The sequence below is a fragment of the Aedes aegypti genome, chromosome 2, assembly GCF_002204515.2.
Source record: "Aedes aegypti strain LVP_AGWG chromosome 2, AaegL5.0 Primary Assembly, whole genome shotgun sequence".
NCBI classification, from domain to species: domain Eukaryota; kingdom Metazoa; phylum Arthropoda; class Insecta; order Diptera; family Culicidae; genus Aedes; species Aedes aegypti.
The window spans coordinates 2,474,278-2,499,427 of record NC_035108.1 but is presented as its reverse complement, the minus strand read 5'-3'; the positions used below and the strand labels follow the sequence as shown (position 1 = coordinate 2,499,427).

At 38.7% G+C, this 25,150-nt stretch overlaps 1 protein-coding gene across 5 annotated transcripts in view; it reads right to left on the bottom strand.

The window, feature by feature from the left end:
- The window catches only part of LOC5570947 (alpha-tubulin N-acetyltransferase), a 155,431-nt gene that overhangs the window by 29,920 nt on the left and 100,361 nt on the right, over positions 1-25,150 (bottom strand). The window lies entirely within an intron of this gene.

The following is a 25,150-nucleotide window of genomic DNA, read 5'->3' as shown; positions in this document are numbered from 1 at the left end:
CTCGTGGCGATCGCGCGCCATGATGGCAGTCGGGCAAATTGTGATAATTGAAGCTTTCTGCTGCGTCACAAGATCGAGTCATATGAAGCACCCCGGAGATGGATAGTTTCATTGCTCGTAAATTTAGATTTCTATCAACATTATAATTATTGTTTTTATTAAAGCGGCTTTTCGTCTTAGGCGAGCTCGCAACTTTTCTATCAGAAACTATAAACCAATTGAAGATGAGGATAAAACGATAAGGATGGAAATAGATGTGAAACGATCATCAACTGTAACTTATTGGCGGCCAGTGATCTATTTGCAGATAAAAAGCCTCAAATGCTTCAAGGCGCATATTTTTCGCTCTGCATTATGTCCCTACTGGAATAGAGCTTGATCTCTGTTTAGTTATGCGTCTTAGCTATGAGCACTTTTTCAGTTTTTAATTGAGTTTTTTTTATTACCTCGTTTCCAGTTTTCTATTTTTAGAAAAATTAAATTTCGCATTTTTCAAGGATATCGTGGGGGGATAAAAAAAATTTAACAGTGTTGCCATATATACAGCGGGGATTAGCTGGTTGGAACACGACTGACTTCCATCTAGCGAATCCGACCCGTTAGTTGGAACGACTGACAGCTGGTAAAAATGGTCCAGACTAACGTATCTGGAGAGCAAATCGTCACGAAACGCACATATTCGTACACATTTGTTCTTCAATGCGACGGTACTCAGACGTCAAAGGCAGTTTGACATCTTCTCTTGACATTCAAGTGCTTTTTAGTTGGAATTTTTTTTCCAACCAGCGAACATCCAACCATCAAGTTATTCCATGTAGCGAGTTATTCCGACGGATGGTAGGGCATTTGGCATAAAGTCGTTTGGCATAATGGTCGGTTGGCATAATGGCCGTTTGGCATAATGATCGGTTGGCAAAATGACCGTTTGGCATAATGAGTCTGAAACCAAGAATTTCTCAAAATGTTATTCGTTTTTACGTTTCTATTAAATCTTTCTGATGACATCGGGCTTGTTTTGGAGCCAATTGATACAAAATAACACTTTATTCAACAATCCTATGTTCTTGAATAAACTAAAGCACATTAGGAAAGTTATTGCCAATAGTATTTTATTATTTATCCAGAAATTGCCCTTCTTTTAAATATTAATTCTTCTTTTGAGTTTCGCTATTGGAATGAATTTTTGCACTGAAGATTTTGATATATTTAGCACAAATTAACCCTTCTTTCAAACATTGTTGTTGATTTTTTTCTTCTAAATATGATGTAACCATAATTATAAGTATAAAGACTGTTGATTTAAAATTTAAATAAATTTCACCTTCTTTTATACATAGGCTGTTCTTTGGAGCTATATTTTTTTGTTTCTGCTCAAATTCGATGGGTTGTGCTACTTTTTCCCAAATGTCGTTTCCCTGAACGCCAGTTCCCGGAATGCCACTTCCCTGAATATTTCGTTTTCTCGATTAGCCCACTTCCCCGAAAAGTTTTAGGCACTCATAATTGTCGTAACATTGTACATGTCAGGGTGGTGAACGAACTAACCATCCTTCTTCATTTAATTGACGGTTCTTCCGAGTTTTACCGTCCTCAGCATTTTTGCCTACATGTGTATGGCCGAGAATGCCAGAATACCTCCTTCTTTTGATTGTCTATCGGTCTTTCTCGTTCACTATCCAGCCACTGCAGACTATTATAGCACCTTTTTAAACTGCACCGGAGAAGTAGCATTCGATAAAACCGATGATTCTGAATGCAATTGTTTAAGTCTTTTGGTTTTACTACGCCGCAATAATTGTTGGTGTCCAATCTTTTATTGGTTCAATAATAAAGGAGATTGGGCAAATCTGGGCCCGGAATGTACACAAATGAGTCATATGTCATTAGAAAGATCTAAATGAGACTAGAAAAAGTTTGTATGGGGCCAAAAATATTCGTCGTGGGAGAAAAAAGTTATTTCGAATAGTTTTAGGTGGATTTTCGATATATTTCGCTATGTTATTAATTGTAAAAAAAAAAAAAAACATAATAAAATATATATTTTCTCGACACTTAAATAATGATGAATAGGTCTTAGTTTTAAAGAAATTAATAGAGGATTTGATTCAGAGATGAAAACACTGCAAGATGGTGTTAAACGGCAAAGCATTGAATATCGTAAAAAATACTGATGCATTATAAGTAGAGTTTTCTGCCCGATTCTGTCACCCACATTACGTTAATCACTATTTTGCAACTGTTTTGTAACCGATGTAGGGGATATTTTTTGTGAGCAATAAGCTATTATTTTGACTAAACTGTGTTTAAAAAATCAGCTTTGTTCGCTGAAAATCAACTAAAATACTGTGGTTGGAGAGATGTGGGTGGTATATAATAAGAGAACCGACTGTAATTGATTTTGCTAAAGTAAATATTACTCCAGATGGGATTGCAATAAAGTCATCAGCTCAACCTCTACGAACAACATCATCAGCACTAGACAAAGCGTTAAATGTGAATTGAAATGGCCATTTGAACTTATCAGTAACATATACGTAGTTTTAAGATTTAAGGCTCCCCCAAATCTACGCAACTTTTTACGGCGACAGCGACAAATAATCGGCGCGATTTCGTTGTTGTGTCGCTGCAAGCACTCTTCTATGGAACCATCTTGACTGACACGACGCGAATCGCAGCAAAATCGCATTGCTGTGGTTAAGACGCGCTCATCACACAGTGCATGCAGCGAAACATCAGCGAAATCGCTACGATTGTTTGTCGCTGTCGCCGTAAAAAGTCGCTTGATCTGGGGGAGCCTTTAAGGTGATTAAATCAATAGCAATATAGCTCCAGACCATCGTTGACATAATCCCCCTCGCGATATATGTATCATACGTAGTTGTTTAGTATCGCATGTACTCTTACATTATTCAACCGACGGTCTTAAGTTAGGAGCAATGTCAATCGTTAACGTTTTACGAGTTAGTGTGCGATCGCCGTGGTGCCTAATGGCACTTTTTTAATGAGTTATTTCTTTCTCTCCAACTTATCTGCTAGTGTTTCTCACTTTTTTTTTCTATCTACAAGCATTTCAGATTTAAGAATGTACGAATGTTATGGCTTCTAGATTCTGTCGAGGCAGACAAATAACCATCTATTGCAGGCACATGTTCATGATTTCCACTCATACCATCCTTTACAACTGTCTTGTTATTCTTGAACTGTCGAACGGCTACTTAACTTTCCTCAAAGTGGTTACAATAGTCCAACATTCCGACGTAGCTATTTCCTCCACTGCCTTGCACCTCGTGAAAGTGCCCTCAGCACTATTCCAATGTTCCTCGTAGTGTTGCTGCCACCTTTCAACCTCCTCACCTTCGTCCGACGGAAGGCTCCCATCTTTAACCCTATATATTTATGCTCATGTCATGAAGCCTTGCGGTTTTTTGATAGAACTCAGGTATGGAACAGCAGCCCCATTTCTTCATACTCCATCCTCCGGGCGTTACATTTTTTCAGGCAAAAAAAAGTATCTGCTGCTATGATGCTCTACGTTATTCTGCTCCAAAATAATTCTATGTCCTTGGTCGAACCATTCGTTTCGTAGACTCCGTCCAACATCAATGTCCCCGTCTGCGATGTTGATGACAGTTTTTGATGTACAGTATTCAAGAGGGGTTTTAGCATGCGAAACATCTTTCGTTAATGTTTGCTCAAAATGAGGAGCGTTTTCTGTGGCAACATTCGTTTGCTTTAGTCACTGAAGGTTATTCCGAGGCAGGCGTCAGTACTGTTCATTGTTAACGACATGGAGTTTTAGGCCAATGTGCTTTATATCACATTTGTTTGAGGCAATGTTTTATCATTAGCAAGTAGTGGTCAAAGTCGATGATACCACGATACATGCCGTCGATTATATCAAAGAAGTGCAATCCATCAATCAAAACCTGATCGATTTGAGATTTCGTTTGTTGTGAAGATTCTCAGATGCATGCGTACGGGAGGTTATCTTGAAAGTAGGTGCTACAAATGGCCATATTCTTGGTGGCGGCAAAAGTAATCAATCGTAGGCCTTCTAAGTTCGCAAGTTGGAGGGCTTTCGAATCATCATCCGGCGATCAAATCTCCTATAATGATTTTGACGTCGTTGCTTGGTCTAGTTATTAAAACAAACACTACTAGTTTAAATGGTCCCTTTTTCTAAAGAGCATTAGTATGTTATTGATATCGAAGAAAGAAGTGCGGTAACTGTAGCGCGGTTTTCCACCTGCACGCCAATGCTGTGTACGATCAGCGTGGTTTTTCTACCAGTGTTATGCAGAATACATAAACGCAACAACGGTAGTGTCAAAACGAATATAATCTGTGAATTCTTCCCTGAGTCCGGAAGTTTACTAGTCATACAATTATATTGCTGGAACAGGACAAAACGATATGGCCTTGGTGTGCAACCAGTATCTTACCTGCAGTGAGCTGTTTGTTAAACGCATATGCCTATACCTTTATTTCCTATCTCCGAATGTCAAGGTATTCATTGCAGCAACTGAAAACATTCAGAAAACTGCGTCGAATAACTGCACTTTTGGAATGTGTACGATAAAACTATAAACATACATAAGCACCCTTTCGCATGAACCCAAAACAAGTGCGCAAAAAATATGATATTATAAAAATATACCCAAAACAAGTCCTTCCTTACACAATTCAGCAATCATAACTTTTTTCTCCCACGATGAATATTTTTGGCCTCATATAAACTTTTTCTTGACTCGTTTCGATCTTTCGAATGATATATGAGTCATCTGTGTACATTCCGGGACCAAACTCCATACAATTTTGCCCTATCTCCTTTTGCCTTCTTTTAAAAATGGGCTGTTCTTTATATTCATACTGTTTTAAATTTTATTATTTATTAAAGCTCACCATTAACCATTTTAATATTTTGCTGTTTTATCAATTCTTGCAGATGTGCTGTTAGAATAATAATTACTTTATAACCTGCCAATATTCAACATATTTTTTTTACAAACACATGATCTCCTTTAATTACATGCTGAAAAAAAATGCAATCACAATTTTTCCTTCTTTCGCTAATAGACGGTGTTTTTGACGTACACTTCCAAAATTAAAATTTATATTGAGTCGTTCTAATGTTCCACTACATTATTTTCTTTTTAAAATGTGTTGTTCATTTGAGTTATGCTGTGGGAAGATTTTGTTTTTGCGTTAGAGCCTTAAACATTTTAAACGAAAAATAATCTAAAATTAGATCTTTAGATTAGAGATTTTAAAATTTTGCAAATAAATTTTCCCTTGTTTTATCAAGTAATTTTCATCAAGTGTTACGTCCAATCAGGGACAGAGTTTGATTTGTAGCGAAATATTCTACAGTCAAGTCTCCCTTACTCGATATTCTGTATCTCGATATTTCCTCTAACTCGAGAATGCGCGGTCCCTTCAATGTAGCATGCTTTGATACCTCTGTAAGTCGATACCTCACTAACTCGATGCTATCTGTTTCAGTTTCCCATGTGAGTTTACTTCTCTAACTCGATATTTTCATAAAAAGTTCGAAATGTCCTCCAAATGCTAATAAATTTCATTAATTTGAGTATTATGATTAAATTGATAGTAGAAAGTTTACTGCTCATTTCTGGGTGATAACATTTTCAATTTTTGCAAACCATCAAAAAAGTGTTACATATGTAAATGTGGTAAAATTGTATTACTTTTCACGTTAAAATTACTATTTCGTATGTATTTTGCCAAAATAATCTTCTTCTTCTTCTTTCTGGCGTTACGTCCCAACTGGGACAAATCCTGCTTTTCATTGTCAGATTAGTGTTCTTATGAGCACTTCCACAGTTGTTAACTGAGAGCTTTCTTTGCCGATTGACCATTTTTGCATGTGTATATCGTGTGGCAGGTACGAAGATACTTCTATGCCCTGGGAATCGAGAAAATTTCCTTTACGAAAAGATCCTCTACCAGAGGGATTCGAACCCGCTGCGCGTTTACCGCTACGGCTATCTGCCAAAATAATGAAAAGTTGAAAATTTACAAAATGTGTGTTCTGTATCTCGATACCTCCCTAACTCGATAATCCCTTCTGTTAGGGCAGGATCGTGGCTTCCGGCGTGGAATTGGGGTCTCACAAGGACGTTTCAGGCACTACCGGACTTGGTACGGTTTTCGGAACTGAGCACCACAAGATCACTCAATCTTCAAGTACTTTAACAATCACTTTACTTTTATTTGGACTAGGATATTTCGAACTTAACTCGGTAATGGTTTGACTGATTAGATTTTATTTCATTTACTTCGCTTTTCTACCCTACGTTGTATGAAATCTTTCGTTTAACGAATTTTCACAAGCTATAAAAAACTGCCAGCATTGCTGTCAGCTGCAATGGCATACCTGCCTTTTGGGCCACGATTGACTTGAGAACTTTCAATATCGAGTAAGGGAGAGTTAACTGTATAAGCGTTCCCTTTATCAAAAACTGCGAACATTTTTTGCCAATTAAATATTTTCAAAAATGTATATCGCAACAAGCTCAAAAATACTCTATGTTTTGGGATGCAGAGAAAATTATTATTTCGAATTTTTGCTATTGGCTCGGTGGTGTTGATCTCGGTAAAAGCTTCAAAAATTCCGATATTCGTTCTAAGGGAATCATTATGCCAAACGACCATTCTGCCAAACGAGGTGCAATCCCCCCGACGAGCAAATCCTCACTGTACTTGATTAACTGCTTCAGAAAAATTGAGGAAAAAGCGTGAATTTTAAAATAGAAATAACCGCTATGTAGGGAGCAGGATCCTATTCTTGGCACTTTTGATTCACTTCGGCAGTGATTTTTTTTGTAACGCTAAAGAGCTTATATTTGGATACAATATGCGTCGTATTGAAATGCTTTGCACCCTACATAACATAGCGTCAACGTAACATAAACTGTTCTGCTATACAAATTTATGGTCAGATTGAACGGCTTACCACATCGTAATTTGTTGTTTAATGTCTGCTTGTCGTCCAGAGAGACTAAATAAACATAGTTAAATAACTAACGTTATTCAATACAAATTAAATCAAAACGAAGTTTTTTTCCTTAAAACTTTATTATCTGTCCGTCAGAATTGTAACACTGTTAGTTTTTATATTAATTTTAGATGATATTCATCATTAGTGTCATTTTTTCGATGTTAAAAAAAACGATTTTTTTTTGCAAAACACACAGAGACTGATATTTTTATATTTTGGATCCTAGGATATTCGCAAATTATACATTCTTGCAAAAACTTTTCCAGGAAACCCTCCACAAAAGCTTATTTACAAATTCCTTCAGCTATTCCTTAATCAATTCCCTTTGCTAATCTTTCACAGATTTCACGGAGAATATCTACGAGTATCCTTGCAAGGAATGCTTCCGATTCTTCCATGCGTTTTGCAGTTATTTTTTCAAAAACTATTTCTAGACTCGGTCCAGAGATTTTTGAAGCGATTCATAATGTTTTTTTTTTTTTAAATAATTACTCTATAGATTCTTTCAGAAACTGCAGGAATTTCTCAAACAAATTATTTCTATAAGATATCTCCGTTTGTGGAGTAACAGTCCCACTGGCCATAATAAAGTACGTATTGGCCTTTTTTACAGGATCTCGGCTTTTAGTGCTACGATTGACCTAAGTTTGTTGAGTTGTAAGTTACCGCAAAACACAATTTTTGACAGAAATAAAAAAAAATTAACTATAAATGATTTTCGAATAGAAATTCGTAGAGCAATATACCCCATTGCAAAATGGTACAATTTGATTAAGAGACGTAAAATAACAAAATGAGAAATTTCCAGTAATTCAAAAGTTTGAAACACTTGTTGTGATTTTCTCAGTGAAATTCATGTTATAGCAGCGGTGAAAATTTCAGATCAATCGAACCACTAGAATCCAGACATCCAAACTTTACCATGTTGTATGGAAAACGGTCAATGGGTACTTTATTTTGTCCAGTACGGCATAACGAAGTCAATAAACATGCCAAAATGGAGGGAGAGGTTAAGGTGGAACATCTCGGAGTCCAAAGCTGGCCGCCACAATGGCCGACTTGTGCCCCTACTCACGTTTTCAAAGGCACTAAACTGGAGAATTAGTTGCATAGGAAACGCTGGCAGCAGGAATGGGATAGAGCAGAAAAAAGTTAAGATTTACCATACTGCAATCTACTAACACCGGACCAGTAGATTGTAATAACAGTTATTTTCTTCGCAGTTGTGGTTTTCCCATTAATAGACCATGAATTGTGTCATAAAAGCATGATTTCCTCATTTTTGCAGGCTTGGGTCGAGATGGTTTTCAAACATACATGCAGATATATTAAGATACGTAACAGTTTATTGATTTAACATCCGAAGCTTCCAAAATCTTTTAGTTGGCGCACAATTTAGCCACATTTTATGACCTTCAAAGCACCTAAATTGTTGAAGAAGCATTTTTTTTTTGTTTTCCATGATTACGAATAATATCCTAGCAAAGCTCACAGGGGATGGCACTGTTCCTTCATAAGCCAATCTGACATAAGCGACTTCTATTCATCGATTCTCTCGTACGCCAATAGGTTCCCCAAACTAAAAATAAATCTACAATATTTATTGTTGTTGAAGCAAGATTTTGTGATTCTTTATCCTACATCACGAACAAATGTTACAAAAAGCGAATCAATTTTCTGCAATAATGCATAGAGAGCAACGATAAAAGAAACATCTATGATTACAAATAAGCCCTCATGAAAAATCAATGTCATAATATTCGGCTACAAGTTGGGAGTGTTACAAAATCTGCAAAGCAAATTTTCCTTCAACCAACTGCTAACCATAATCGCAACGTTTGGATACGAGTAACTGACACTGAAGAAGACTGCAAGTGGTAGTCGAAATACGCGTATCTGTCAAAGATAAGCATTTAGGGCGGAATGAAAAGGTACAAGGTACTCCAAAGAGCCAAATTCTGGTTGCGCTACTGCTCTGAGTTACCTACTCAGGGATCTGTTTGCAGATTTCCCCTTGTAAAAACAAAAAAACAATAAAAAGGGGTAGCATTAAAAATGTATATTATTCGTCTCTCCTGATCCCTGAAAATCAAATACTGATAAAATTAATATCGCGTGGTATTCTTTAAGTGGCGATTAGGGTACCAGATAGAGTGTCCATTCCGGGACAAGAAATCCCGGGATTTGACAAATTTCGGGATTTCCCGTTTCCCGGGATTTTATTTCTGACATCATTCTGAATTTCAATGAAAAACAATGACTTTCCTCACTATCAACCTTATTTGATAAAGTAGTAAAAAAATAATGGAAAAGAGAATAAACGAATAATTATTTTCATGAAAAGATCAATTTACCAACTGGTCGGTGTTCAGACAGACCGGACTAGATGATATTTTGGCCTTGTAAAGATAAGCCAGGAACTCCATTGATTCTGATTTTTCCGATGCTATTTTGATACAGATGTTTCATCAAACAGATAAGTTCCATTATTATAGCAAAAAATGCGATAATTTTTTAATTCTGGACGCTTGAGGTACGTTCTCTTGAAATCATTAAAAAAGCTTTTTCTTTCCAACATTAGCCTTTTAATAAGCCTATGCTGAGATAAAAAATTGAAAGTACACCTAAACAGTCGCAAATCGCAAGTCAGTACCATTTGAAAGAAGTAGGCACTGCAAAAATTGACGGAGAAGTTTTCAATCTCGTTTTCCATACAAATATTCAAAAAATCCCAGGAGATTGGAACATGTTTCGATCTCCATGAAACTTCTCCAAACCTCTCCAAGAAAAATATAAAGATGACCGAATAACGATTCATTTTTGTGTTACACGAAGCGAAAATCTGCGTTTACTTATCATTATGGGACAATTCGATTTGGTGTTTTTCCTAATTTTACTGAGCAAAAAGTGATTTCTCGTTAGTGCAGCTGAAAGATCATTAGAAGATATAATGAAAACTGATATCAACTCAATTTTGGCCAAAATGCAGGTGGGACTGACTTGCGGTTCACAGCAGTAAACTTCAGTCAACAATTTTCAGTAATTAACTTTTAGCATGATCTACAATACCTTCAATGATCTCTAATCGTTTCTTTTGTTCTAAAGTTTTTATGACTTTTCAAACGTTTCAAATTTGCTTCAATTGCTTTAAAACTGTGACTTAAGTTGTTATCATACTTCCATTCATATGTGTTATAAAGAATTTGAAAAAATCCATAGCAAACCCGTAATTGGGTCCTAAGGCCCTGTCCCAATTTTAGTGCTAAACGCTTAAGTTTAGGCCAAAAACACATGTTTACTCAATTTTCTAATGTTTTCCGTTAATTTAAGCCCAAACACATTTTTTTTAGATTTTGTCACATCCTTTGGCTTAAACTCAAATTTTGGGTGTATTTTGTTTTCCGTGTCCCTTACGAAATGTCAGATAGGAACAACCCCAGTGGTCGAACTAAAACCCCTGTGGTGTTTTTGTCGACTAAGCGAACGTCAAACATGATCAAAAGTGTCAAGGTTCATTTATGGACCAAATTTTTAAATTAAAGTTTAAACATGATATAGCCATTATTTGAGCGGGAAAAATTGCTAAAGTAATTACAGTAACATGCTTTTTCGTGTTATTAAATAAAAACAAGATTTCATTAAAAATTTTAGGACCCAATTAGTCAAGCTAAGTTTTGATTTTTGTTAGGTTACTTCGTCAGAATAAGAAAGTCTTATCTGAAATTTGATTTGCTATAATTAACATATTATTTTGAAAAGTTACAGTATCTGTTTATTTCATTGAAAAAATATTGTATTGTAAAATTTGTACCGAAATGCTAGTTTGAAAATTTGATAAATCCCGGGATTTCCCGGGACGAGCATAGATTTTTGTCTCGAATCCCGGGACGAGCAAAATGGCCGGGAAATGGACACTCTAGTACCAGATGATGTTTGTCCCATCTGAATCTTCAATTTTTTTATCCAATTCTTTTTTCCATTCTTTTTTTCTTTTTATCCAATTATTCAATTTATTTTTATCTGGGGGGCCCAGATAGCCGTAGCGGTAAACGTGGGTTGGATATTTTCTCGACTTCCCAGGGCATAGAGTATCTTCGTACTTGCCACACGATATACGCATGCAAAAATGGTCATTGGCACAGTAAACTCTCAGTTAAAAACTGTGGAAGTGCTCATAAGCTGAGAAGCAGGCTCTGTCCCAATGGGGACGTAATGCCAGAAAGAAGAAGAATCCATCATTTTCATCCGCTTTGAAGTTGAACATTGTTGCAAGTTACCCCGTTTGACGGTACCACTTAATATGATTGTATCACATAATATGGTTTGTTACTATTCATTACTATAGCAAACGTATTTCCGTTTTAAGGCATGTTTTTGAGGCATTAGTTTTGAAATCACTTTTTAGTCAATAATTGGTCACTGTTTCGATAATTTTAGTCACTAGAGTGACTATTTATTTTCTGTTTATTTATTTTATGCCGCTACCCACCCTGTAATTCACAAGGCTTTTTTTGCCACGATAAATTCTCGCTCCAGGGTTCTTTTTTTTTTTATTGGGTCTCATAACAACTATGCAACATTTCTGCTCGATCGATGAAACAATGTTTTAGCGCCAGCCGTTCAAAGTATGTATGGGATTCACTATGGGAAAACTTACTTTTGCAAAGAAAAATCGCCAGAGGTCGCTCTTTGACCTCTATAAAAAAGCAAAGCAATCCGATTCTTGTTAAAAAAGTTATTAAGCATGGACTATTCGGAAATTTTACCCAATTTTGTTATTATTTTCCTATTGCGATCTGTGTTCAGATTTTTTATAGAGGTCAATAGGATGCTGCTATGGATGGTGTTAAAATATAGTTTCATCGATCGAGCTGAAATTTTGCACAGATGTAATGGGACCTAAATTCAATTCAAAAAGTGGACTGCAGCGAGAAACTAAAATTTTGTCGCACACTATCCGACAGTGCATATTAACCCAGACATCTCTATCTATTAGCAAACTTTATGGTTTTTAAGAATGTTAGCATTAGCATTAGCATTAAGCATTTCGCACAAATTCGTAGGTGGTACAGTCCTAGACCATTGTATGAGGGTTGCCTCCTTCCCGTCCGTTACCCAAGTCAGAAATTTGGGACTAACCTCTAACTCTTAGACAAGATTGACGCATCCTCCAATAATCGAGAACTGTCCTGACCACGTCCTTGCGAAAGCTGGGGGATGGGAAAGGATGATTGATTGAACACCTACTTGAGAAAGATGCAGAGAACTCTACGACCTCTCATAGGTGTTACGGGAAGTTGTGGAATGTTGATGGAAAGGGTAGTGCCACTGGATACGTTCGGTAGACGTTCTGGCCGACAAATGATTAATATTTACGCATTGTAATCTCTACTTTTGCCTTTCTTAGTTGGTGAAGAGTCTTCGATAGGCCACCTAACCAGGGTTGCGCTACCTACATCGTGCTAGAGGGGCTGCCTCCTCGATGCTGACACGATACAGCATCGTCCGCTTGTTCTTTACATGATGACCACGGTCATAGCCATCACAACCGTCAACGACGAAGACGGAACGACTGGTTCGATGAAGAGTGCCAGAGGGTGACAGACATGAAGAATGTCGCCAGAAGCCGTATGCTTGTGGCCGGTACCCGACAGAACAGAGAGCGGTACAGGACAGCGAGAGCCGAAGAAAAGCGAATCCACCGCAGAAAAAAAAGGCAGCACGAAGAAAGTGTGGTAGCTGACGCACAAGAAAACATGAACCGGAATGATATGCGGAGATTTTATGCAACGGTCAATGGTGCGCGGCACAATACCGTACCAGTGCCCGCCATGTGCAATGACCGAGAAGGGAATTTGCTGACCGATAAAACGGCGGTGGCTGCCAGGTGGAAGGAGCACTTCCAGCAATTGTTGAACGGAGAGAATGGAAATGTAGCGAGGAACAGGATGAACATACATGATGACGATCAAGCTGTGGACCCACCGACCATAGGAGAGGTTAAAAAGGCTATCAGCGAGCTGAAGAACTGTAAGGCTGCTGGGAAGGACGAGATCCCGGTCGAGCTTCTCAAGCACGGAAGCGAGCAGCTTTACCAGTCGATCCACCGAGTACTTCTGAAGGTATGGGAGGACGAAGAATTGCCCACCGGCTGGTTGGATGGCCTCATCCACCCTATCTACAAGAAAGGGCACAGACTGGAGTGTGCCAATTACAGAGGAATTACCCTGCTGAATTCGGCGTACAAAATTCTTTCGCGCATCCTGTTTAACAGACTGAGACCGCTCGAGGAGTCCTTCGTCAGCGAATACCAAGCTGGTTTTCGTGAGGGCCGTTCGACAACGGACTAGATGTTTAGCTTGCGAATGATCTTAGACAAATTCCGGGAGTATAACTTGCAGACTCACCATCTTTTTATTGATTTCAAGGCGGCGTACGACTCAGTGAAAAGAAATGAGCTTTGGCAGATAATGTCTGAAAATGGTTTTCCGGCGAAACTAATTAGGCTGATACGTGCTACGCTGGATGGTTCGAAATCAAGTGTTCGGATCGCAGACGAGGTGTCAACCTCGTTCGTGACGTTAGACGGATTGAAGCAGGGAGACGCACTTTCGAATTTACTGTTCAACATTGCACTTGAGGGTGCTATTAGGAGATCTGGCGTGCAAAGAAATGGCACTATTATCACAAGGTCGCACATGCTCCTTGGCTTTGCGGACGATATAGACCTGATTGGAATCGATCGCAGGTCAGTGGAAGAGGCCTTCGTGCCTCTGAAGAGGGAGACAGCGAGGATAGGCCTGACCATCAATTCTACCAAGACGAAGTACATGGTTGCAGGTAGAGATAGAGTCAGGCATGGTGGTGTAAGTGCTGAGGTAGTGTTTGATGGGGATGTGTTTGAAGTTGTTGAAGAATTTGTTTACCTTGGAACACTTGTGACATGTGACAACGACGTTTCCCGCGAAGTGAAAAGACGTGTTGCGGCTGCGAATAGGGCCTTTTACGGACTACGTAACCAGCTTAGGTCCCGCAGCTTGCAAACCGAAACAAAATTCGCCCTGTATAAAACATTGATTCTTCCGGTGGCTCTCTACGGGCACGAAGCGTGGACGTTGAAAGAGTCAGACCGGAAAGCTCTCGGTGTTTTCGAGCGTAAAGTGCTGCGGACAATACTCGGTGGGAAACTCGAAAATGGTGTGTGGCGCAGACGCATGAATCACGAGTTGTAGGGCAAAAGCTCCCTTAGTGGAGGTAGCTCCAATAGTGGAGGTAGTGTGTTTCGACATGTTTCGCACTTTTTTATGGCTATGTGATATTTTTCTATGATGTACGATGTGAAAATGATACAAGTTATCGAAAAATATTCATGAAATTTAACCATAAACCTATTTTAATCAATTATTTTGCTTAAATTTTTTGCTCCTTTGCACCTATAGTGGTGCATCAGTACCCATAGTGGAGGGTCCCATAAGAAATCAATGGTTTGCGCCACTAAAGGAACCATTCTTAAAACATACCTCCACTAAAGGAACAGTGTTCCTATTATTGGTGCAAGGCTTTTTGCAGGAAAATTTCAAATGAATCGTGATTTTTATACATTTGAATGATAGAAGGATTTGATATCTAGCGATTGATACGATAAAATCATATAATTTTTGATTTTATCACCATGTTTTAGCAGTTTTCGCTTAGGTGCACCACTAATGGTACATTTGCCCTATCAAGTATGCAAAGATGCGAATATTATCAATCGTGTAAAATACGGCAGACTTCAGTGGGCTGGTCACTTGGTGCGAATGTTGGAAGAAAGAATTGTGAAAATAATATTCAGCAGGGAACCAGGTAGAGGTCGGCGGCTTCGGGGAAGACCACGAATACGCTGGCTGTACGCAGTGGAAGAGGACCTGGCGACCCTGGGGCAACTGGATGGAGCTCTACAATACGCCCGGCAATGGCGTGATGCTACGCTGTAGCCATCAAGGAAGGAATCATGCGCTGCTGATCAGAACAAACGCACCAAATTCCTTTTTTGAAACTGCTCTGCAATCCATTGCTCCTCTAATGATGAATAATAGCGTGCGCCGTAACATAGAACTGCCCATCAAAATGCAAGCACCGCACGAAAAATCGTCAATAAAAACTGCAGTTCATAATCCATCCCGAACCGAGCATCCACGAACCACGTTCAATTTTTGAATCCAACACGCTTAACACACACCGGAGATAAAAAAAAGCGAGTCGCGCGAAACAAATTCAATTGCTGGAGCCATCACAGAGCACTAAAAACAAGACTCCACAAATCAGCTACAGATATAATCATTAGTGATCCTTTATATAAGAGATACGCGGAAGTAAAATGGAATGATTTGGCAACAGTCCAGCAGTGCTGAGTTTGCTCTGCGTCGAGAATAATATTGTAACACGGACATGACTTCCTCATTGCTAAAAAGTGTATTTTGCTTCGTTATAGATCATTGCGCTACAATGAGAATATATACCAAGGTGTGGAAGAAGAAGCAATGGCTATGTATTAGTGAAGAAGAAAAACGTAAACAAAAATAACTACGTCACTAATTTACACGGTTTCTTATGGGAGCTCATCCGCTTGTAGTTGTGAAACATTTTGCACCGTACACGGATGTCACGCACACTAAATATCTTTTCCACACCTCGGTATATATTCTCATTGATTGCGCTACATTTCCAAACTAATAAACAGCAGAAAAAATCAACAACTAAATATTGCATTGATAAAAATTCAAAAATGAAAATATTTCATTTTTTTGCTCAATGCAAATCAACTTTTACCGAAATAATTTAGAGCAAATTACATTACTCTTCAAGAAAAGTTCAAAACAAACATAACGCATGTTCGTTTGGCTCACGCTTTGACAGCTCTCGTTGCTCGATTGGCTCACACTTTGACAGAAATGTCAGCTTCCGCAAATCTCTCTTATAAAGGATCGCTAATAATCATCAAAAAAAGGAAATCACATTGAAAGACATGTTTCCACAGAACATTTGCACGTGGCATAGCACCATCCGCCGAAACTAATTTTCACCAGCCGAAATAACGCGAAACGAGGTAAACGTGACACAAAGTTCAAAACGCAGCCGCCCGTGCGCACGGCTTGCTGCGATCTTTTACTTAACCCTATAATACCCACATTTTTATTTTCGATTTAAATATTATTTTTCGTTATCTAAAATCGTTCTAAACACGTTCTGGGCAATTATTTATTTTTATTCGCAAATTTTTTAATTTCGGTTTTTGATTTTTATAATTTTTATTTTTGAACATCCCTAACTTTTTTCATTTTTTCTTGAAGCCTTTTGTGGTTGTTGATTTTTGGCAATAATAAAAATTTAAATTTTTGTGGTACTTTTAAAAATATTACATTTTTAATTTTTTTTTTTGGAGCGTATTTTATTTTCCGTGTAACTAACGGAAAAACAGGTTTGAAATTATTTTGATACCACCTGGCTCTTCTTTTGTGATAGGTCGATCGTATAAAAATATAAAAGGTACGATTTTTATATTACACGTTAAATTAACCCCGGGCATTTATAGGTTATATAAGAATACAATTTTTCAAACAATTTTCAAAAATACAAAAAAGTTACAAAAGTCATAAAAAACTTTTCTTATATACGTGTTATGAGTCAAGGTTTTAGCCAAAAATAAAATAATTTTGATTTCCGAGCTACGAAAAAATACACAAAATTCCAAAGTGTACCCCGTCTATAGGCGGGGTTGGGTATTAGAGGGTTAATGGTTTTTAAGAATGTTGGTCCATTATTCTAAAGTAATTAAATTGATACGAAACTAATTTTGAACTATCTGCATCATTAAATGGGGTATAATCTTGGTTGGCTAATACTGGTACATCTACCCTACTTAAGGCACAGTCATGCACTCGAGATTTAGTGTTCAAAATGCATACGACAACATCAGTGCAAATCAACGCAACGCCGCTCAGTATCGTCTCAAATGGCTACACTAGCTGTCGCGTTTATCATTTTGCTCCCACAATTGCACTCGAAAAAAAGTGGGATGACGCATCCATTGGTTCGTATTGAAATTGCCCTTCAGGAAGGAAACATCCCACTGGCAAATGATCTGTTAAAGGAGACCGAGCAGAACTCCGCTCGGATCTACTACCAAGTGATCCGTGACGGACTGGTGGCCACGTTTCGTAATTTGGAATCATCCGCTAAGTGGTCGGAATGGGACTCGTTCTGCTACTGTTCCAACGCACTGCTCGAGTTGACCGTGAAAAATGTTCCGATATCGAAGTGCATGGAAGTGCTGGTGATGCACAAACTTTCCTCCTACGGATTGCGACGGTTGTGTGGTTCCCCGGTTGAGGCAGAGAAGAAGATCGACGATTGGCGTGATTCGATTGGTGAAGTGGTGCGTTGGGTTGAAGAGTTGCGTCATCGAACAAAGTGCTACGATTTCCTCGATGTGGATGATCAAGTGGTCTATCGCATTCGAATGATTCATAATCATTTGTTCGTCGTTAAGAATCGCTGTGAGCTAAGGGGCTTGCCGTTGAAGGAGATGATATTTTGTTTGGCGATTTTCGCACGCGTCCATCATCAGGATCCGGAGTATATCATGTACAGAACGGTGATCAACAAACGGAATGTGATGCAATTCTTGTTGGGAATAGCTTCCAGATTGAAAGGAATAATAAATCCAGATGAGAACGCAAAACTGAGAAAATCGAGTGTCTTGAAAAAGATGGGCAAGACTTATCGGAGACTGAAGCAAATCCATTCGATCAACAAGATAATGAGATACGTTCGAGTTCATAGGGAATTTGGCGCAGATGATTTCAAGAGGGGTAACGCTTCACTATCCTTAGCGGCATTTAAACGATTCAATCAAGTTTGTGGCGAAGCGATCAAAAATACAACGGAAACGTCGAATCTTACGGCCAAATCGAGCAAGTTTCTCTCGAAGATGTTAACCGAAGCGATTACGCTCAACTCCAAGTTCAGGAATTTTTCATGCCATGGATATCCATTATCACAACTGTACCATAGGGAATCAGATGACGTGATCTTCTACAAGGGTCTCATTAGCTACATCAAGTTAACTGCGGAAATGTTCTATTGCATTAGTTTCTTTAATTTGATCGATTGCTACCGATACTTGTTTGGCCTGATAAGACGGTGTCGAGCGATCGAGGATCTTTGTGCGTTGATAAGATATCTTGGTAGTAGCACAGTACGATTAATCCACGAAAGCGAAATAGAAAACGATTCTAACTTCGATAAAGCCTTGGAGGAGCTACTTGATACTTATGGTAACCTTCTTGAGGAGGTCGAGATGATGGCCTTTGCCAACGCACCAATCGCTGCCATACATCATCATCTGTACACTAAACTCACGAACAAGTCTGTGTTTGACATCCTGATGGAAGATCAGAAACGTCCATCTCCGCAGAATTCGTCCATACATCAGTACTACATTCAACAACAAATGGAACTGAATCGTGATTCTAATGAACAGTGGTCATATCGGGAGAGAACTCGACAAATTCTTAGACATATTACTAGTGAGTCTACACTTGGTGCTTCGACGTTCGCTGCGTTGGAAAACAAACTACATTCAGCTCTTTCCAAAGCTCGCAAAGGATATTACCAAAACATATTCTCATTAGATGCAAAGACACAAGCTATAAAGAATACATTGGGGACTTACTTGATTGGACAGAAAACGTCCTCCGACTTCAGAAAACGGAACATGGACTTTAAAACCAAGTTATCAACTCTGCGCCATCACGACGAAAAGGAATTATACTTGGCATTCCAGAAGATCATTCTGAATATCCGGGATGCCTACAAACAAAGCGGTTGTGATACAATTGATAAATTGATCATGCATATCGACACTATTCCACTGAAATACCGTCTAGCCATTGAATATTGGCAGCTGCAGGTGATGGAAATTCTCTCCTCTAGTGGGCATTTCGGTGACAATTTCCAAGTTCTTACAAAATCTGTCCCGATGATCTGGGGAAGGTCGTATCGCAACTATCTAGCTCACGATTCCCTGTCATACGACCTGTTAACGAGTTCCGGATACAGGAAGGTGCTCATTAACGGATTCGTCCTGGCATTCGAGTCATCCGAGCTGAAAGTTTTTTCCCGTGCGCCTAACTTCAAACTCCATGGGTTGGCAACACTAGAGAAACAAGGCTTTCAGTATTTGGAAGTGCAGTCGCAGCTCATCGAGTGTATTAGAAACTGTGATGTGAATCAACTCGTGTCATACCTTCAACAAGGAGCTGAACTGAATGGGAAATTTTTACTGCCTCTGGGAAAAATTCTACGTCCAATGCTTTACGATTTACGTATGATCATTTCACATGATCAACTTGATCGTAATCAAGTAGCAGCTTACATCCATGAGCTAAGTAATCATTTCTACAGCGACATAAATCTAGCGGTGAAGCTCAACCTTCTGCAAATTGATAACTTGCCAATTCAGGAAGCAATTCAACAGTTCGAACATCTACAACCAGCACTGATAGCTCCATGCATTGGCGTCTTATTACCGCATCTAGTGGGCACCGGCAACATCCAGCTCTTGCAGACATTGGTCGATCGCTACGTCGGATCGAAAGGCAAATCCATTCATCGAATGACCACATCGTGCATGTTCCTCGATCCCACTTACATTTCCAACTTTCCTCTCCAGGGTCAGTTTTCGATAGTCATAATCCAGAACAATATAGATCTTTTCAACGATCTCGTTGATAGGTGCTGCAAGTCGGAACATTCGGACGATCATGGATCCGAAATACTGAAACCAATCATGGAACACTGTTACCACCATGGTCGACTCAAGATGCTACGTAAGATATTAGATAGTGAGTTAAAATGTGATCAATCGACGATGTCCAACTGCTTGAAAGGAGCTATCAATCAACGGCATTGGAATGTCGTTGATTTGCTGCTTACCAATAGCAGTAAACGATTTGACGAAGAAGTTCTACTACAAGTTGTCGCCAAGCGAAACTTTAGGATGACGCGAAGACTACTGGCTGAGCCACTTCCTGAAGCTTCCGTGGGAAAGATCGTGGAAGCAATAGTTCAATCAGGACCCAAACGACTTTTGAAGTATCTCATTCAGATTAACATAGATATTTGGATATGCAGTAATATTCTATCGTTGGCATTGAAAAACGAGAATTCGGATGTGCTGAACTACTTGGAGGATAGCATGTCCAAGTCGGATGAATCGATTACGCATTACGATGGATTAACCTTCTGGATTGACAAGTTTCGAGATTTGAAAACGTTGATGAGACTGTATCTAGATCCTGAATTCATTTTAAATATGCTTGCTAAACCGCTTGTCGCTAAGAGATGGACAACAAAATTGACCAATCTACTAAAAACCGATGAGGCATATTTTGCAGAAAGTTTCCATTTCATCGATAATGATGACTCATTCAGTTTGAAGTTGACAGAAATGCACTTGACTAATACCAGTCAAATTATACGTACATGCAAAATATTTTCTAATTTGATCTATCATTTACCTCGACATTTGTTCGTTATCAAAGACCTGATATCGGTAGAAATCAGATTTTCAGATAGTTCTATTCGTGCACAAGTCGACCTGACATTGTATTCAACAACCGAGCACTTCATACATATCGGTGATCGTTCTACAATATCCTGCGATTTTCCACAATCCATTGCTGAATCAATACACAAAACCCTCAGAAGCTACCTACTAATGATTCTACATCGAAAACTCGCCACCGCCATTATAACCGCAGAGAACGATTCCAAGCTCCAACATTTCTTCTATATCCAGATTGATATCAACAGTTGTACCATTCAGCAATCATTGCGAAGCCAATTCTCAATTCCACAGTTATTCAATAAACACGGCACGCGAAACGTTCTCCACAACCTACAAGCGGACACCTCGTCCACGATCTTAACTTCTCTCCTCCAACTAGGTGCTGACCCTGCTCATCTAAACGACAGATCTGAAACACCATTCCATACTACACTCGCCAGACCATTCCCACTCTCACCAATCAAAATTATGTACCGTCACCACCTCAAGTCCTCCGACCCCCTCGAAACGAACATCTTCAATCGCTGTGACCGCGCCGGGTACAGTCCCCTGCAGGCAGCCGTGGCAACACACATCTACGATGTGGCCGAATTCATGCTGCAAAACGGTGCCGATCCAATGCTTGCCAACCGCCGAGGAGAAGCAGCCGTCCTTGCCCATGCCATACTCGGTCGGAACGTTCGGATGGTTGAGCTGCTGCTTCGCTACTGTCCGAGTCTAGTGAGTCGGTACGTTGACACCGAGGAGCGATCTACACCGCTGGAAGTTGCCGTGAGGATCAACCACGATCATATTGTGCGAATACTGTTGGAGAACGGAGCCGATCTGAATTTTCGCAATGGGCGCCACTGTACTGCCCTAATGCTGGCTATACAATGTGAAGCGGTCGAGTCTTTGCAGATAATGCTGGAGTTTGCCGTACGAATGAAGATATTCATAGACAACAACGTCGATGGCCGTGAAACGACGGCGTTGGAATACGCTAGGAGGAATAGCTCCTGTCAGGAAATTTTCCGTGCGTTAATTTGTTACAATATCAAACAGGAATTTTTGAACTTGATCGAGCTTAGCAATAAGATGGAATGAGTGTATCTTAAGTTCCCAATAAAATAAATCATCTGAATTGGAGTGGAATGTTCATATTCAATATCATGAGAAGTTCCATAGTTATGGATTAAACCAGAGTGAACTTCTTAAGCTACTTTAGTATTTCCAGATCAGTAACCGAACACTAACTGCTTGGAACTAATAGATATGCTTAGTGTATAAGTGCTGATTATCTCCTGTTTTTAGGCAAAAAATGACGCCTGCCACGAGCAAAGGGGATAGAATTAATGTTTGCATTTAGCTCGCCCATTGTAGACCGTAAAAAATATATAAGGTAAACAGGTATAATAATAAAAAACTGATGTATCAATGAGGTGTTGTTTATTAAGCTAGTCAAGCTCTTCTTGAAAGTAAATTTTCCCTGACTCCGATCTTGGCATTTCAAAACAACCCGGGCAATGTGCCCCTCTCTGCTACTGAAAAAAGTTCCTGAGCGATCAAAAATATTTCCCAACGATAGCACAACTCAAAAGGATCGATAGGAACACTGCGTAACCCAAAAAGGGTCAATTCACAGAGCCGTCTACCGGCGCACAGTGATGCCAAGGCGGAGAAGAGTAAAACAAAAAAAATAGCTCACCTAAAAAAAGAGTTACAGTTTCGTCTCATATTCCGAACCCTCGGCATAAAACAGTGATTTTTCAATTCAATCTTTGAAATTTGTACACAGAATGATCGATTCATCTTAAAATCAAAGCTAGGAATCTTCATTTGAACATGAAAAATCCATTTCAAGGCATTCTTCCATCATTTGTATGAAGAGGAATTACAGTGCGGTTGTCTGTTCGACAAGAATGTCGATATGAATGCATAGCGAGTGAGTTTTAGATAACAAAAATATGGAATAAGGCAAAAATTCTCCCCCAGTCAGTTTTTCAAGACTTCTAGTGAATCAGTTTTCAGTGGCTTGGTCACTTTTTTCGACTTGATCACTTGAAAGTAACTATTTGTCACAAAAAGTCATTGTTTTCAGTGAAATGAACACCATATAAAGCCACTATCTTAAAGAACCTATAGTCTTTGTATGATTATAAAAGTCATAAAGTAAGAAAATAAGATTTAACAAATATATTATTCTAAGGAAAAACCTAGTGTGGTTTGGAAATCATAGAAAGATAAATAAATTAGATGTTCATGGCTAAATATTTTTCCAGAAAAGGAGGCAAACTATTGAAAAAAAGAACTCAGTATTGAATTAGAGTAATTTTGAATAATTAAGCTTAATTTCTACAACTTTTATACAAGCACTTTTTTAGAAACGCCATTTTAACAATCAAAAGAAATTAAATCGAACAAAGGTGTGGGAAACGGTTAACAAGTTTTTAGTAAAACTTAAATTAAAGGCATTAAAGTTATTTTTAGAGGCAACACAGAAAAAAATCCGTTCTCGTATCCGTGAACAGCAGTCGTGAACTCGTCAACAAGCAAAAATACACCATGAACTAGATCATGTTTTTGTGTAAACATGATGGTAGTTCATGCCGTATTTTTGACAGTTCACGTTTTCCAGAACTCCTTTTTGAGCGTTAAGGTTTCAGAATTCACTGAACTGAGAAGATTCTTCTGAATTCCTTCAGAAATGAATAATGCTTTTCGAAGAAAATTTTTGCGGAGCAATCGACTGTATATTTTAATTGTGGAATTTACGGCTACGCAGTCTTGGAATGATTAAAACGAGTTTTATTTCAACTCAACGTTTCGACACGGGGATTGTGTCTTCCTCAGGGGAGATTAATTTGTCGTTTTTTGTCTAGTGTTTGGTCTAACTTTAACTGTCCTATGCACTATTTGCTCAATACCAAAACAAATTTAAACAAACGTTATATGAAAGACACTATGCTAAAGTTGAACAGCTTTTTAAAAAAGACAATTTACACCGTCTTCAGCCGAGACTGAACGATTACAAACATTAAGCAACGGACAACACACAGAACACCTTGTAGCCCAGTGATGAATTTTTCGTTTGACGAAATGTTTCCACCAACTGGAGCGGGAATCGAACCCACTCCCCGTGGCACAATACGCCTAAACGACTGGCGCCGCTAACCGCACGGCCACGAAGCCCACAGTATAATATGTGTTGAAAAACACAGTAGCAACCCACGACTCACGGATGATCCATGTCTCTAGATCGACTCATGCCATCATACTTAATATAAATGTCATGGTTACTATGATGGTCTCTTCAAACAGCTTTCCAAAGCATTTCTGTTCCATTACACGATATTTCCATGAGTCAATTGTCCCTTCAGATACTGACTCATGAAGGATTGACTGTAATCTATTTGCACAATGTGAATGTCCAGTATTAGTGAGCAAGCAAATTACAGAAATGGAAAATAAAATTAATGTCAAATTTCAAGAAAACTGTCATGAAATGATGAAAATAATGTCTCCCTGAAAAAAGATAACTGTGATTAAAATGTAAATAAAGTGTCTGTCATTATGAATTTGACAATTTTTCGCACTACTTAGGCAAGAAAAAGTAATTGGCTAACATTTTAACTTTTTTTTAATCAAATCTAACTTGACCACTAACAATAAGGCTAATATAGTCAACAGCTTAGTGATTAGGAAAAAAAACAAAAATGGTCAAAATAAATACATTGAATAATCGTACATTAAATAGAGCGCATTTTCAACTCTCCAGCGTAGGCAATGTGTGCTCTTTTACTCTTATTTATAATTGAAAAAAAATGTACTCTTTCCGATTAGAGCAAATATGGTAACCCTATCCTCCAGTGCTGGGAACGGTAATAGTGGTAGACTTGAATTTCGCGAAAATCATGTGGCTATTCCCAGTACAGTAGATCAAAAACGTGAATCTCATCAAGTAGCCTGTGTTGGGTGAATGAATTTTCTAAATCGTTAGTGTCATTGAAGGCTCTAAATGCGGGAAATGCAGTGGGAAATAGAACATTTTACTACAGTAGTTTTAGGTTGCCCTTAGCAACGGGTGTTTTGCAATTTGCAATAGAAATATTAGTGGTAGAACGCTAATGGCGCTGTTCTTACAAAACTGAATTACTTCATTACCACCTTTAACTGTATCTTTTCATTGTTTGTTCGATGCCATGTTGTAGTGTATGATTTTAAAATTTATTTGACACTTTGAAGACCGGTACTCAAGCTGTCTAGCGCGTGGCAAACTAGATGTTGGTAACACGAACAGTAGCGACATTAGCATTCTTAGGTTAATGCTTCTACTCTTTTTGCCTACAGCAGCGATGGGCGTAAGTTTCACTGGCTTCGCTGACTGTGATTGGCTTTGCTTGGCTACTGTAGAGTGAATTTCAGAGTTTTTTCCAACCCTGTTATCCTAATTCAACTTATTATCGGCAAAATGGTTACGACCGCCTTCGAATAATTTCCCACAATCATTCAAGTGATCCCAAGTGAAAATTGAATGT